General features: G+C 40.3%; 2 long non-coding RNA genes across 3 annotated transcripts in view; one reads left to right on the plus strand and one right to left on the minus strand.

The window, feature by feature from the left end:
* The first annotated feature begins 1,179 nt into the window (after nucleotides 1-1,179).
* Nucleotides 1,180-17,602, plus strand: part of LOC309802382 — a 79,267-nt gene continuing 62,844 nt past the window's right edge. For both annotated transcript variants that reach the window (XR_014293788.1, XR_014293789.1), the window contains exons 1-2: nucleotides 1,180-1,729; nucleotides 12,045-12,119. This is a non-coding gene — a long non-coding RNA (uncharacterized lncRNA). The remainder of the gene's footprint in view (nucleotides 1,730-12,044; nucleotides 12,120-17,602) is intronic.
* On the minus strand, nucleotides 4,734-6,711 carry LOC309803824. Its single transcript, XR_014294002.1, has 3 exons — nucleotides 6,602-6,711; nucleotides 5,928-6,115; nucleotides 4,734-4,940 (listed from the first exon to the last, which is right to left on the minus strand). It is a non-coding gene; the product is annotated as an uncharacterized lncRNA (long non-coding RNA).

The following is a 17,602-nucleotide window of genomic DNA, read 5'->3' on the forward strand; positions in this document are numbered from 1 at the left end:
CACCCAGAGATGATGATGTTTTGCAGACATGCTGGGAAAGCAAATGACTTTCCCTGGTGCATGTTGCATCAATCAAGAGGGGGGTGACAGAGGATGTCAAGCAAACAGAGTCTGTATTCAGAGGCCTCAACTTCTGCTCTGGAAATCCTATCAGATGGACCATCAATTACCTCCTTTTCCCATTCAGATCCTTGCCTTTGTCACAGAAAAATTTTTGACAGAATGTGGGGGGTAGTTTGCACAGCAGTAATCACATATGTTCAGGGGGAAGAAGATTCTGAGTGGGCTTGTTCATTTGCCCCTGACCCTCCAGGTCTTGGGTTTACCCAAATCAGTCTAAGAGACTTGTGCCTATGGCTGGCCCATCATATGTGTCTAAAACTTTTTCCCAGTTGACATTTCCAGTATTAGCTTCCAAGTTGATGATGTGTTGAAATGTCTCCTCGGGATGTTGGCAATTTGTTCTTAGAAAAGTATGAAAATTGTTTAGTCATTATTATAATCAATTCAAGAACCAGGCCTGGCCTGCAAGGACCTTTCTCTGACCATGATTTTGATTTTTCCAAGCTGGAGCTCCATTGTGCTTTGATGAAATTGTCAGGAGATCAGGATTCAGAAAACAAAAATCTATGTTTTCTCAAAGACATTTAAGCTGTATGAAGCATTTACCTTATATCATATGTTTGGGAATAAAAAATCAAATCATTGTTGTAAAGCTACAGTGATTCGGGGATAATAACAGATTCAGTTACTGGTGGTTATTAGATGTTTGACAAATATCTTCCCTGTTCTCTTCATCTTATGGGAAACTTAAATTTCCTAAACCAAGAATAAACCAAGTGTCCCCAAGCTCTCCATTCTTAGGGCAGCTTTCTCTTTCATATCCAAATGACTTCATCCAGGCCCCAGTGGTGTACACAGGAAGACTTGACTGTTTCTCAGGTGTTTCTGAGAATCCTTAGCAAGTGGTTATATGGTCCACAAATTTATCTTAGTTGGGCCATGTCTCTCACTCTAGGTCAGTACCCTCAACTTCTCCTCCATTTTGCCACCTTTTCTCTCCGCTACATTTCATTCTTTCTACCCTTGTATGGAAAGAACCATCTCACTTTATTTCTTTAAGTCCAACTGAGATGCACTCAACTTCATCAGACTTTGCTAAAGCTTGAGGATGGTTGAAGGGAATGACAATGCAAAAAAAGGAAATCCAGAGCTGAATACCAAACATTTCTCTCCTTGAGCGCCCAGCATTTCTCTTTACAGGGCATCCCCTATGGTCATCTTTCTCCCTAGCAGATGATTTAATCCCTCTCTTGTGATGCCATGAAAAACAGTTCTCTTCTTAAGTTGCCTCTTTATGAACCTAAGACCTCAGCCTGCAGTCTCATAACCCCATCAAAAGAATGAAAAAATAAAATTAATTAACATCATAATCCCCAAGAGATATACCCTGCTTACAGTGCACAACATTTGTTTGAGAAACTTAGTCTAGGCTGAGCACAAACCTTTCATATTACCACTTTGGTTCTAAACTTTCCCTGGCACAGGAAGTGAGAAATGACATCTCTAAGGCAACAAAGTCTCACCCAAGAGCCTCTGCTAAGTCATAGATTTCATCTTTCTCTACAGAATGCAGAAACCAATCACTGACATTTTGGAACTAAATTTAAGGAGGCTTGCGGGGAGTTTTGAGGGCATTCTGACCCTGTGAACAAGCAGACTTATGAAGGTGAGTGTTTAGGTTCTGAGGATGCAACAGTTTAATAAGTCAGACCCAGACTTCAGTCTAATGAGACCTTTAAACAAGAAGACAAGTGGTTTTATCAGCCGTTAAGTACCACAGTAGGGCATCCCACAGGGCTGTGGGGTCTGAGAGGAGCAGCTCTATATCTCATAAAGCACAAAATGCACTTGAAGGCTGTGGCTTGGAGGGTAACTTCCGATTAAACCCCTTGAGTTTTGACACCTGGCAATCTAGGAATTCCTTTACGAAAAATAACCAACCACACCACCATAAAACCACATGTTCTTCTTCTTAAAGCTTTCGTGGCATCTTGGAGACTAAATAGTTCTTGTGAAACAATCTCTCTCAGGAGTTAAGGAAACATTAGACAATATTTACTTTAAGTATGTATTGAAATTTAGAAAGGGAGGGATCTGAAAATAAAGAATGGCTGAGCCCTAAAATGATGAAATAGTTGAAACACAATTTAATATGTTGTGAAGAATGCAGGGATAATCATACATTTTCTGGACAGCAAAAATTATAAATTATTGTTATAATTAAATTGCATTTTATATCAAAATTGTTATACATTTATTGTAGTGTCGAATAATACTGAGGAGCATAGTTTTGTAGAAGCAGAAAATCTACTTAAATCTCAGCTCCGTCACTCCTTAGGCAAATTATGAGCCTCTCTAAGCTTCAAATTGCATATCTATAAAGTAGGATTATTTTGATAATGAAAAAAGTGTAATTAAGTTAGAACAATAAATGCTAGTTGTTATTGCAAAATGAAATTAAGAAAATTCTGGAAAATTTGAAAAAGTAAATTAAGATTATCCTTTATTCCGCTGTCTAAAGCCAACCACAATTAAAATTGCAGAGTTTATATACATTTGTTCCATGATGTGTGTATGTTGAGGGTGGGAGTGGGGTCTCTATTTCAGAAATATGGATTTATTCATCATCTGATACATAGTTTTTGAAGTGCTTTTTAACTGGACTCTATCTTAGCCATCTTTTTATGTCAATAAATGTCAGTGTAATTCATCATTTTAATAGCTGTATTTTGTTCCATTATATGGCAATGACAATATTTTACTAATGATGTTATTTATTATATTTACATTTTTATTTTCCACTACTACTTTTCACTATTATTTTTATAAGCACACACAATAAACATCACTATATAGTGCATTTTTAGCATTTGTCCTATTATTTACAGAAATATAACTGTCTTGTCAACAAATGCACTCCTTTACCTATTTGAGAGCTATCATCGAAGTGCCCTCCACATGCTGTACAAGAATGTCTGGGCATGTACCTGAGCACAGGTGCTTTCCAAGCCCTGATGTCCTGGAAGTTCAGAGCACTGATTATGGCTGTACATATCTCGGTCCAGCCAGACACCTTGCCTGGACTGGTGAATATTTAGTCAAGTCAGAGTTTCTACTGAATGTATGATTCTAGATTATCTTCTTCTTTAAAATTTCTTGGCCTCAGTTCCTTAGCTTGTAAAATGGGGATAAAATACACATTATAGTTGAGAAAATTAAGAGGTAATATAATAAAATTTATAAGGCCTGAGTCATCATAGGCGCTTAATACATATGTGCTCTTTTCCTCCATTATTTCTGTAAACTGTGAGTTTTTATGCCGTGTTGCCTTGTAATATGTAGATGCTCAGAAACTTATGTTGCTATTTGAATCATTTTACTCCTGAAAAAGCTATTAGGAAGTAATGGATCAAAGAGGATATCCATAGAGTTAGCTATCTATGGAGTTAGAGTAGAAGAAGATGAAGAAGAAGGCAGAGGAGGAAGAGAGACGGGGAAGAGGAGGGAAAGATGGAGGACTGAATTTTGAAGACAGGTAAACCTAGGGTTCAAGTCTAGCCCTGTCACTTACTAGCTGTGTGAGCTGGGGCTTTGAGTTAACTTCCTTGAACCTCAGTTTCCTGATCACTAATGTGCAGTTAATGACTTCTTTCTCAACATGTTCTTGTGAGGATTAATTGCAAGAGTGCAAGGAAAGTGTTCAGAGTACTGCAGACAAACACCAGATGTCCAACAAAAGGCAGTTCTTATCTATTGTTGCCATTATTATTTCCTCTGTTGACATTACTATTCCATCATTGTGTCCATTGTTGACATTATTAAGCATTGCTTCTTGTGTTTTACTCTCCAGGAAACCCTTGTGGCTTAGCACAATAAATCTATTATGGCCCCCAGTGAGCCACTTGAGTGTCATTTATCCATTCATTCATGGGTAAGATTAGAGCCACACATTGAATTTACCTCTTCATTGATCCCAAGTGGATAGTGACTGAACAATTAATACAGGTTGTGGACTTAGGAATCAGGAAAGCTCAGCATGGAAACAGAGCTTTTTTTGCTTTCTGCAGACAATCTGCTCATCATTCCTTGCTAACAACCATTATCATATATATATATATATGTGTGTGTGTGTGTGTGTATGTTAATGTATGTTCCTTTATTTTGTTGTTTTTGTATGCTAGTTTGTTTTTTTTGTATTTTGTCACAAAATGGGAAAAAGATGTAAGACCAGATCTTGAAGGCAGAATAGATCATGGCTGACCCACTTCATTCACTGTAAGAGCTGGTGATAAAGGAAATCTCTGGAGTAAGCGCTTTCTGACAGCTGCACCATAATGGACTCACAGAGATAAGATGAAAAGGAGGGTTTTGTTTGTTGGTTTGTTTGTTTTTGCATTACCCCTGACTTCAAACTCCCCAGACTGTCTAGAATACAAAAGAACCATAAGGTGTAAAGTATGCCATAGAGATTATATTCACGGGTCTTCTAGGTCATGAAGGGTACACATACCCTTCAGGGAAGTCCAGTCAAATGCTCAGAGGAAACTCATCTGTATCTTCTCATAGAAAGAGGCCTTTCTAATAAATGATTACTCATGCTTAACCCCCTCTTCAAAGGGGGTTTGCAAAAACAGTTTAAAGCAAATTATTATAGGTGAAAGTCACTCTAAAATAGTCTGTGCACATCTCTGATATTAAACTTAGCTAGCTTTTTTTTGGTTCAGCAACCCAGTGCTATATTGTAGAGGAGCTAAGTTTCTTTGTCTGCTTTGCTTTTATTTTTCCTCTTCTATTCTCAAGCTGTCAAGCCTTCTATTGACATTTTCACTGTTTCCGACAGCTCCTCTTTCTTTTCCAATTCGCTTATAGTTCACCTGCTGTGGGATGAAAAAAACATCAAATAACCAGGCTTGCTAAAAAAGTGTTTTTAATAAGATTTCATGAACCCCAGCAGGAGACCCAGATGGTTTGTGCCTTCATTCATTAAATTCCATCTATAAATATTTACTGGGGCTCCTTGTGGTAACCCACAGACTGTGACTTGTTCTAGGCAGTAAAGCAGGTTGTTTGGTGGCTGTAACTTTTTGAAAAAGTATATTCCCATTTTCAGGAGCCTTTTCAAATGTCTGAGTTTATGGCTAAGTTGTGAATGGTCAATACTGTGAACTTGTGAGCTTTGAAGATTTGATTAATTACTGAACCTCTCTGCCTATATATGTGTGGATTTCCTCATCTCACAAAGCATCAACACACATAATCTTTTGTTTTGATCTTGTATTTGAGGTAAGCAAGGTCAAAATGTTTATCTACTACTTAGAACACAGGGAAAGGAGACTCATAAACTATGGACCATTTCAAAGCCTTTAAAATATCAGACTAGAATCGACTCTGCACTTAGGTGAAAACCCATGTCCGAAACCTTTATCCAAGCCTCAAAGAAGAATTTTTACATCTCTTATTGCCATGTTTAAGATCCCATATTGGAAAGAGGACTGGCTCAAGAGTCAAGAGACTTGGATTCTAGTCTGAAATCCACAAGGAACTCACAAGCAAGCATCTCTGGACCCCAGATTTCTCTCTTTTCCTCTGTAAAGTGAGGCCAATCATATCTACCTCATACAATGAAGTGATGACATATTTTAAAAACACTATTATTAAGCCAGGTGTATTACCAAGCCCCTCAGCAACCTTAGACCTAACCAAAGATGGAATAAAATCTTTTCCTCCATGGTAGCAGGGTCCCACCTGCCAGTTTACAGACCTCCCTTCCTGCAGGCGGGAGGCTTTTGCATTAGCAAAACCCCAGAAAATAGAGACACAAAGAAGCTGTTTGTATGGACAGTCTCTCCTGCACCCCGACTCACCTCATTACTTCTACACTAGGCTGAGCAGGAGGAGCAATTCCGGGAAAGGCTACAGACGTTCAGCAGAGGTCGCCCTGGGAACCTCGGTGTGTTTCTCTCTCGCTGGCCGCTTGCTGGACTGAGGTCATGCTCGGGGACCAGCACCAGCTCTGACAAGACTCCTTGCAAGAATTTCAATGACAGGATTCCTGAAAACAAGATGGCTGAGTAGAAGGACGTGTTCTCACTCCCTCTTGCGAGAACACCAGAATCACAACTAACTGCTGAACAGTCATTGACAGGAAGACACTGGAAATCGCCAAAAAAGATACCCCATATCCAAAGACAAAGGAGAAGCCAAAATGAGACGGTAGGAGGGGTGAAATCACAGAAAATCAAATCCCATAACTGCTGGGTGGGTGACTCACATGCTGGAGAACACTTACACCACAAAAGTCCACAAACTGGAGTGAAGGTTCTGAGCCCCACGTTAGGCTTCAGAACCTGGGGGGCCGCAACAGGAGGAGGAATTCCTAGAGAATCAGACTTTGAAGGCTAGTGGGATTTGATTGCAGGGCTCTGACAAGACTGGGGGAAACAGAGACTCCACTCTTGGAGGGCACACACAAAGTAGTGTGTGCATTGGGACCCAGGGGAAGGAGAAGTGACCCCAGGGGAGACTGAACCAGACTTACCTGCTAGTGTTCGAGGGTCTCCTGCAGAAGTGGTGGGTGGCTGTGGCTCAATGTGAAGACAAGGACACTGGCAGCAGAGTTCTGGAAAGTACTCCTGCATGTGAGCCCTCCCAGAGTCCACCATTAACCCCACCAAAGAGCCCCATTAGGCTCCAGTGTTGGGTTGCTTCAGACCAAACAACCAACAGGGAGGGAAGCCAGCCCCATGCATCGGCAGTCAAGCAGACTAAAGTTTTACTGAGCTCTGCTCACCAGAGCAACAGCCAGCTCTACCCACCACCAGTCCCTCCCATCAGGAAACTTGCACAAGCCCCTTAGATAGCCTCATCCACCAGAGGGCAGACAGCATAAGCAAGAAGAACTACAATCCTGCAGCCTGTGGAACAAAAACCACATTCACAGAAAGATAGACAACATGGAAAGGCAGAGGGATATGTACCAGATGAAGGAAGAAGATAAAACCCCAGAAAAACAACTAAATGAAGTGGAGATAGGCAACCTTCCAGAAAAAGAATTCAGAAGAATGATCGTGAAGATGATCCAGGACCTTGGAAAAAGAATGGAGGCAAAGATTGAGAAGATGCAAGAAATGTTTAACAAAGACCTAGAAGAATTAAAAAACAAACCAACAGAGATGAACAATACAATAACTGAAATGAAAACTACACTAGAAGGAATCAATAGCAGAATAACTGAGGCAGAAGAATGAATAAGTGACCTGGAAGACAGAATGGTGGAATTCACTGCTGCAGAACAGACTAAAGAAAAAAGAATGAAAAGAAATGAAGACAGCCTAAGAGGCCTCTGGGACAACATTAAATGTAACAACATTCACATTATAGGGGTCCCAGAAGGAGAAGAGAGAGAAAAAGGACACAAGAAAATATTTGAAGAGATTATAGTCAAAAACTTACCTAACATGGGAAAGGAAATAGCCACCCAAGTCCAGGAAGCACAGAGATAAACAGGATAAACCCAAGGAGAAACACGCTGAAACACATAGTAATCAAACTGGCAAAAATTAAAGACAAAGAAAAATTACTGAAAGCAGCCAGGGAAAAACAACAAATAACATACAAGGGAACTCCCATAAGGTTAAAAGCTGATTTCTCAGCAGAAACTCTACAAGCCAGAAGGGAGTGGCATGATATACTAAAAGTGATGAAAGGGAAGAACCTACAACCAAGATTACTCTACCCGGCAAGAATCCCATTCAGATTCAATGGAGAAATCAAAAGCTTTACAGACAAGCAAAGGTTAAGAGAATTCAGCACCACCAAACCAGCTCTACAACAATTGCTAAAGGAACTTCTCTAAGTGGAACACACAAGAGAAGAAAAGGACCTACAAAAACAAACCCAAAACAATTAAGAAAATGGTCATAGGAACATACATATTGATAATTACCTTAAACGTGAATGGATTAAATGCTCCAACCAAAAGACACGGGCTTGCTGAATGGATACAAAAACAAGACCCATATATATGCTGTCTACAAGAAACCCATTTCAGACCTAGGGACACATACAGACTGAAAGTGAGGGGATGGAAAAAGATATTCCATGCAAATGGAAATCAAAAGAAAGCTGGAGTAGCAATACTCATATCACATAAAATAGACTGTAAAATAAAGAATGTTACAAGAGACAAGGAAGGACACTACATAATGATCAAGGGATCAATCCAAGAAGAAGATATAACAAATATAAATATATATGCCCCCAACGTAGGAACACCACTATACATAAGGCAACTGCTAACATCTATAAAAGAGGAAATCGACAGTAACACAATAATAGTGGGGCACTTTAACAACTCACTTACACCAATGGACAGATCATCCAAAGTGAAAATAAATAAGGAAACAAGCATTAAATGACACAATAGATCAGATAGATTTAATTGATATTTATAGGACATTCCATCCAAAAACAGCAGACTACACTTTCTTCTCAAGTGTGAATGGAACATTTTCAGGATAGATCACACCTTGGGTCACAAATCAAGCCTCAGTAAATTTAAGAAAATTGAAGTCATATACAGCATCTTTTCTGACCACAACACTATGAGATGAGAAATGAATTACAGGGGAAAAAAACGTAAAAAACACAAACACATGGAGGCTAAACAATACGTTACTAAATAACCAAGAGATCACCAAAGAAACCAAAGAGGAAATCAAAAAATACCTAGAGACAAATGACAATGAAAACACGAAGATCCAAAACTTATGGGATGCAGCAAAAGCAGTTATAAAAGGGAAGTTTATAGCTAGAAAAATCTCAAAAAATCTCAAATAAACAATCTAACCTTACACCTAAAGGAACTAGAAAAAGAAGAACAAACAAAACTCAAAGTTAGCAGAAGGAAAGAAATCATAAAGAACAGAGCAGAAATAAATGAAATAGAAACAAAGAAAACAATATCAAAGATCCATAAAACTAAAAGCTGGTTCCTTGAGAAAATAAGCAAAATTGATAAACCATTAGCCAGACTCATCAAGAAAAAAAGGGAGAGGACTCAAATCAATAAAATTAGAAATGAAAAAGGAGAAGTTACAACAGACACCACAGAAATACAAGGCAACATAAGAGATGACTACAAGCAACTCTATGCCAATAAAATGGATAACCTGGAAGAAATGGACAAATTCTTACAAAGGTATAACCTTCCAAGACTGAACCAGGAAGAAATAGAAAATATGAGCAGACCAATCACAAGTAGTGAAATTGAAACTGTGATTAAAAATCTTCCACCAAATAAAAGTCCAGGACCAGATGGCTTCACAGGTGAATTCTATCAAACATTTAGAGAAGAGCTAACACCCATCCTTCTCAAACTCTTCCAGAAAATTGCAGAGGAAGGAACACTCCCAAACTCACTCTATGAGGCCACCATCACCCTGATACCAAAGCCAGACAAAGATACTATAAAAAAAGAAAATTACAGACCAATATCACTCATGAATACAGATTCAAAAATCCTCAACAAAATACTAGCAAAAAGAATCCAACAACACATTAAAAGGATCATACACCATGATCAAGTGGGATTTATCCCAGGGATGCAAGGATTCTTCAGTATATGCAAATCAATCAATGTGATACACCATATTAACAAATTAAAGAATAAAAACCATATGATCATCTCAATAGATGCAGAAAAAGCTTTTGACAAAATTCAACACCAATTTATGATAAAAACTCGCTAGAAAGTGGGCATAGAGGGAACCTACCTCAACATAATAAAGGCCATATATGACAAACCCACAGCAAACGTCATTCTCAATGGTGAAAAACTGAAAGCATTTCCTTTAAGATCAGGAACAAGACAAGGATGTCCACTCTCACCACTATAATTCAACATAGTTTTGGAAGTCCTAGCCACGGCAATCAGAGAAGAAAAAGAAATAAAAGGATTACAAGTTGCAAAATAAGAAGTAATATTGTCACTGTTTGCAGATGACATGATCCTATGCCTAGAGAATCCTAAAGATGCCACCGGAAAACTACTAGAGCTAATCAATTAATTTGGTAAAGTAGCAGGATACAAAATTAATGCACAGAAGTCTCTTTCATTCCTATATACTAATGATGAAAAATCTGAAAGAGAAGTTAAGGAAACACTCCCATTTACCACTGCAACAAAAAGAATAAAATACCTAGGAATAAACCTACGTAGGGAGACAAAAGACCTGTATGCAGAAAACTATAAGACACTGATGAAGGAAATTAAAGATGATACCAACAGATGGAGAGATATACCATGTTCTTGGATTAGAAGAATCAATATTGTGAAAATGACTATACTATCCAAATCAATCTACAGATTCAATGCAATCCCTATCAAATTACCAATGGCATTTTTTACGGAACAAGAACAAAAAAACTTAAAATTTTTATGGAGACACAAAAGACCCCGAATAGCCAAAGCAGTCTTGAGGGAAAAATACGGAGCTGGAGGAATCAGGCTCCATGACTTCAGACTATTCTACAAAGCTACAGTAATCAAGACAATATGGTACTGGCACAAAAACAGAAATATAGATCAATGGAACAAGATAGAAAGCACAGAGATAACCCCACGAACCTATGGTCAACTAATCTATGACTAAGGAGGCAAAGATATACAATAGAGAAAAGACAGTCTCTTCAATAAGTGGTGCTGGGAAAACTGGACAGCTACATGTAAAAGAATGAAATTAGAACACTCCCTAACACCATACACAAAATTAAACTCAAAATGGATTAGAGATCTAAATGTAAGACCGGACACTATAAAACTCTTAGAGGAAAACATAGGAAGAACACTCTTTGACATAACAGCAAGATCTTTTTTGACCCACCTCCTAGAGTAATGGAAATAAAGACAAAAATAAAGAAATAGGACCTAATGAAACTTCAAAGCTTTTGCACAGCAAAGGAAACCATAAACAAGACGAAAAGATAACCCTCAGAATGGGAGAAAATATTTGCAAACGCATCAACAGACAAAGGATTAATCTCCAAAATATATAAACAGCTCATGCACTCAATATTAAGGAAAAAAACAACCCAATCCAAAAATGGGAAGAAGACCTAAATAGACATTTCTCCAAAGAAGACATACAGATGACCAAGAAGCAGATAAAAAGCTGGTCAACATCACTAATTATTAGAGAAATGCAAATCAAAACTACAATGAGGTATCACCTCACACCAGTTAGAATGGGCATCATCAGAAAATCTACAAACAACAAATGCTGGAGTAGGTGTGGAGAAAAGGGAACCCTCTTGCACTGTTGGTGGGAATGTAAACTGATGCAGCCACTAAGGAGAACAGTATGGAGGTTCCTTACAAAACTAAAAATAGAACTACCATATGATCCAGCAATCCCACTACTGGGCATATACCCAGAGAAAACCATAATTCAAAAAGACACATGCACCCCAATGTTCATTGCAGCATTATTTACAATAGCCAGGTCATGGAAGCAACCTAAATGTCCATCGGCAGACGAATGGATAAAGATGTGGTACATATATACAGTGGAATATTACTCAGCCATAAAAAGGAATGAAACTGGGTCATTTGCTGAGACGCAGATGGATCTAGAGACTGTCATACAGAGTAAAATAAGTCAGAAAGAGAAAAACAAATATTGTATATTAACGCCTATATGTGGAACCTAGAAAAATGGCACAGATGAACTGGTTTGCAGGGCAGAAATTGAGACACATATGTAGAGAACAAACGTATAGACACCAAGGGGGGAAAGCGGCAGGGGGTGGGGTGGTGGTGTGATGAATCAGGAGATTGGGATTGACACGTATACACTGATGTATATAAAATAGATGAGTAATAAGAACCTGCTATATAAAAAATAAATAAAATTTTAAAAAGAAAAAAATTTCAATGACATGTGCTAAAGACTAACAGATGAATGCCTTCTCCTCCTGTACAGGCTGAGGCCAGACACCAGCTCTCTGGATGTGGGACCTCTCAGGAATTCTAGCAGCAAGTCCCCAGTGGTCTCTCGGTAAGGTAGGACCACATGTCACACTGCTTTTGTCTTAAATCTGGCGATGTAACAGAGACATGTGGGCGGCTAAGGGCCTGGAAAAGACAAACCTGGGTCAATTCCAGCTCTGGCACTTTCTTGCTATGCAATTTTTCTTCAATTGCACATTCCTTATCTCTAAAAAGGGGATAGCCACCTTTTGTAAAGATGTAATGAAATAGTGTAAGATACACGTTCCTGTGTGGTACAAAGCATATGCTTATAATTTATTAGTCCCCATTTTTTCCCCAACCTACCTAGCAGATCCAGTGGAAATCACTCTATTCCCTGTAAGAGGTGGTGATAAAGGAAATCTTCAGGGCAAGTTCTTTCTGACAATCTCACCATAAAGGGTTTATAGAGAGGAAGATGAGAAACAGTCATCTTTCGTCTTGTTGGATTTTTTGGCGTTGCCTAGATAGCAAACACATCGGATACCCTAGGATACATAACTGACTGGTGTTCGTCACATCCCCTCCTGCCTTCTAACCTTCCGCCCTGCTCCCTGGTTCTCCAGTGCCTGTCCTACCATCTGTCCTTCCCTGCCCTTGGTGCGAGGGGGAGGGGATGTGGGGAGAGGACAAGACTGCTGCTCCCCAGCCCACCCACACAACACCCACTTATGTGGAAGGAGACGAGAGCAAAGAAAGGAGATGGCCAGGGGTGGTTCCCTCTCTGCTCCTAGGAACCACCCTTCTTGTTTGAACCCCTGAAAAAGCCTCCTTGCCTAGGTCGGTTCTGACCCACAGCCATGGCCTGTTGAGAGCATTTTGCAGCTGTGAGAGTTGTAACTAAGTGTGATGTTTTACAGATCTGTGACTGGATCTAACAATGCTCTGGGGATGCTCCTTTCTGAGTCAGGAGCCTTTGAGTGGCACAAGAATAACCACAGCGGTTACGATTTGAGTACTCACTGTAAGCCCGAGCATTGTGGTAAATGTTTTATAGCCACTACTGATACTTAAGGACATGAAGAGTAAGAGAGATTAAGCAACACTGACAAGGACTACATCTAGAAAGTGACAAAACCAGGGTCCACACCTAATTCTGACTGAATCCAAAGTCGGTTTCCTAAACCTCTCTGCTGCTGTGCTTCTCGTGATTGGCCTGGGCTGGTCTTGCAGTGTTGCTCAGCCTCTGGCCTCTCCAGCTTAAGAAAGCAGCAGCGTCCGTGATGATGGTGATGTCATGTGTCCCTTGCACCTAGAGGCTCTTTCTGGTGGTGTGGCAGTCATGTCAGCTCGCTGAGTCTGATCACCTGTTAGTCAGAGGGAGATCATACTAGTACGGGCTCTCTCCACCTTAACTACCAACCCGCTGAGATTGACCCTGAAGCGACCAATGAGATCTTCTAAATAATTTCCCCAGTGCAGAACCTGGCACACAGAGCCACGTTAATTCTCCTCTCCCCTTTCCTGTGCCCAAGGGGAGAATCATGCTAGTTTCTTGGAGAAAAGTTCAGTGTCTGCCTATCATTAGGCCAGTTAGGTTTCTGTCTTTGGGAATTTTATATAACAAGTGATATTTGATAAAACATCACAAAATCGATGGATGAAAGGATATATTATAGATCTAGATAGATAGATGATAGATAGATAGATAGATAGATGATAGATAGATAGATACAAAATATCGTGGTGAGGAGTTTAAGTATTTTTCAGTGGCTGGTGTAGTGAATGATGTTCTATTTCAAAAAGAATTCTAACAAAGAGTAAAACTGTTGAAATGTTCAAGGAAACCTTACTACAAATTTGATATCTTTTTAAGATGAAAAAAAAGGGAAGTGTGTGTTTAATTGTAATTATTTTGTTGTTATTGTTGTGCTGTTGTCTTACTGTCCACTGCCAGGACTGCAGGGATGTAGAGATTCTCCGCCATCAGAGTTCTGATGCACGCTGTGATGCTGACAAGTGTGACAGAACATAGGTGTGATTTTGAGCAGCTGTTAGTGAGACAGGGAGGAGAGGTGCAGCCCATCTGTGCACAGCTCTTCTTGCTTTGGAAAATCAAAACAGGAAGTGTATCTCGACAAGCACTAGTGACAAGGCTGAAAGAAATAGAGGAGGATTGGGACTTTTTAAGAAATGTTCACCTTTTTTCTTTTGCACAGTTTCCACACATATTCAAGCCACCGGGCAATGTGGCTGGTGTGGGCGAAGCAGCCCTGCCCCACACGGTATCACGGCGGGCCTGGCTCCTTCCATCTTACGGTGCTTCTCTCCTCAACACAGGGTCTCCAGGGATGCTTCAGAGGGGCCCTAGTTTTGAGGGTCACGCATCAGGTGTTAGGGCCAGGACTGGAAGGGGTACTCTCACTTCCAGACAAAACGCCATCATGTCACGCTCACCTTATTGCAAAAAGAGAATGGGAAATCTCTTCTTGTGCGTCTAGGACAAACTTGAAAGGTTTCAAGAACATATTGCATTGTCTCTGTCATACCCAAAACTCTTTGGATTTCTCTCTTCTACCCTGCTCTCTTCAACCTAAGCTCGACCCAGCAGGTCAATAGAATGATTTTAAAATATTGAATATAATTAGATTATGCCACTTCTGTGATTGAAACTATTCAGAGGCTTTGTGATTGTTGCAGAGCAAAAGCTAAAATCATCACCATCACTGGCATGGCCTTGCAGGATTTGGCCCCTTATCTTGTGGACTTCAACTTTGACTGCTCTCTTCCCCACTCCAGCCATCCCAGGCTCCTTAGGGTCTCTTCTTTGCTGTGGACTTTGCCTGAAAAGCTCTTACCCAGATGACTCTATCTCTTAACTCGATCAAGTTCAAATTTACCTTTTCAATGAATTTTACCATGGCCATCCTATGTAAAATGTTACTTGTCCCTCTACCCAACATCCCTGATCCCCTTGACCCCACTCTCTTTCTTCCAGATCCCTTACCACATTTTCTTTAGTATTTAAGCTAGTATTTTGATTATCATCTATCACCTGTGTCCCCTAGACAATAAGCACCCTGAGTTGGTAGCTGTGTCTATTCTATTAATATTAATTGTTGTTTGATGTGGAAAAATTATTATCATGAAGGAGCCAATCTAAACCACAGCCTGTCTTTGAGTGTTCATCTATATTTTTATTCATCTCTATATTTTATTTATAAACTTGAAATTAGAAAATGTTCCTAAGCAGACCACCACCCCCAAATTCCCACTTTCACTATGATTTTTATCTACATTCTGTTCACTTTTTTCAGCCCTATCAACTTGCCTTTAGAAAATTGTTTCTTTTTTCTCTTGCAATCTGTCCCTATTGAGTGTTTAGAAGTCCTAGGGGAGGTTTCAGAACGTGTTTACAGAAGCTATTTATAAACCTCCCAGAGTCTCATCTATTGACTGAATAGGAAAGTTGGCATCTTTCCCATGTTGGGAGTCAGATAAACAGGGGAAAGGTAAAGGGGAAACATGCCTCCCCAACCAGGTTCTAGCCTGAAGATCCCCTCTAGTTCACCTGAAGCTCTGGGAACATCCGAAGAGGAAGACTCCCAAAGAAATAAGTGTTCCCATCTGTGACTGCCGCATTCCTGGACCCTTCTTGGAACCCCTGAACTTGCCACTGAAAGCCCTGGGGAGTCATATCTGGAGCTACGCACAAACCGACTTCAGGGGGTTTCCTTGTTACCAGAATGTCATCTGGGCAACAATAGACGATGTACTGAAGGACATGCCCCCTTTTCCTGTTATCTTCACCCCTCTGTTTTCCCAAATAGAACCAAGTATGGGAACAGCTGGACATAAATCACTGCCTCCGCTCCCTCCAGCACTGTCCCTGACTCACAGAACCCCCTCTCTCTCTTGTGCTTCTTACCTGATAAGCATTTATGACTGCTTTTAGGTATTGAGTTCCTACAGCAGGCCAGGCCCTGTGCTGAGGGACTTGCAGGTATAGCATCATTTAATCCTCACATGCCCTACGGAGTAGGTTCTATTGTTCTTACACAGAAGGAAGCTGAGAGTCAGAGTTTAAGAGACTCATCTGAGGCTATGCAGCTAGGAAGTGGCAGAGGTTGTCTTATAATAATGCACACTTCTTGTTTCTTAACTTCCCCATGAATGTCCTTTATCAGCTACATCATCATTTCTTGGAGGACACTGAGGGGTCTGCAGTATGTCACAACATCTGTGTGACCTTGAGCAATCCCTTTTTTCTCTCCAAAATCCAATTTCCCTTTCTGTAAAATAATATGACAGGGTTAAGCTTTGTTCATGCTCCAACATCCTTGGACTCTAAGGATGCAAAGGATGGCAGCAAGTGACTTGCCAAATCCCTAGTTTGTAAACTCACATACCTGCTTTTACTAAGTCTACTGAGAAGGTTCCAACTGGCAATTCTATATGGCTCAGAAAGAGGAGACATCTCCAGAGGTCAAGCGAAATAAGGCCAGATGTAGGGTTTGGCCACAGGGGTCCTCATAACCATGCTTCCCTCCCAGGATTGCTGAGGGGAACAAATTAGCCCCAGAGACAGGGTTAACCTCTGACTAGCCCATCACAGCCAGTGCATGTAAAAGTTCACACATAGATATCCACAATCCTCCCTTCCTTTCAGCCATAGCAGGTTGAACTCTTAGTGGGCATAACTCTAAACAGCAAAAACAGTCAGAAAAGGAAGTGAGGTGATTAGCCCTTTCCCCCAACAGTCTGACCATTCGTGGAATTAAGCAAGAACAGAATTCCATCCCTTGCACTTGCTCTGCTGAGCCAGCGAGACCCAGGAAGTAATGTCCATTGAAGACACTCATTTTGGGTTTTGGCCAGAGATTTTAAATATTTATTTGATCTTGAGCTTCTCAGCTTTGGACTGAACATTGTTTGAAAGTTCCAATTAAATTTACTACTTTCTCCTCTCATGAAGCAGATTCGTCCTTGGATAACGTCGAATAAGAGTGGCAAACAAAGACTATTCAAAAACCCTGTTTTACTTTCCAAAGCAATGGCCCCTGGTGGGGTAGTAGTCTTGACTTTTATTTGAATCCATGTCTCCAGGCACAGAAGGAACACGCACCCAGAAATGTGCTCTCCCAGCATGCTTTCCTCCAGGGTCATACTCTTTGGGGTATTAGTCATTCTTAACTCATAAGATCAAAACTAAAGCTAAATAAATGCTAAAAATGGGTGATTTGTCACCTAGCAAGCACCAATAAAATGTAATCACATGGAAAAATGAGTTAAGCCAAGCCTGTCTTTTTCTTAAAGATAATTCTCTCTGACGTCTCACGAGTTATTGTGTTTATTTCCCTACAAATACTTTCTGACCCAGATAGCCAAGCCCTGCCCTCATTCCTCCTTTCTGAGTCCACTGGCACTTTCCTCCCAGGAATTTTTTGCCACACTGTTCTTTGGGGAGAATTGTGCTTTCTGGTTGGAGCAGGTGCTGTGAACCTGAGCATACCAGGATTAGCACCACTCATCTGCAGCTGCCCACACATCCAGCCAGCACATTCCCCTGTC

The sequence above is a fragment of the Mesoplodon mirus genome (assembly GCF_964341445.2).
Source record: "Mesoplodon mirus genome assembly, chromosome: 1".
In the NCBI taxonomy this organism is placed as follows: domain Eukaryota; kingdom Metazoa; phylum Chordata; class Mammalia; order Artiodactyla; family Ziphiidae; genus Mesoplodon; species Mesoplodon mirus.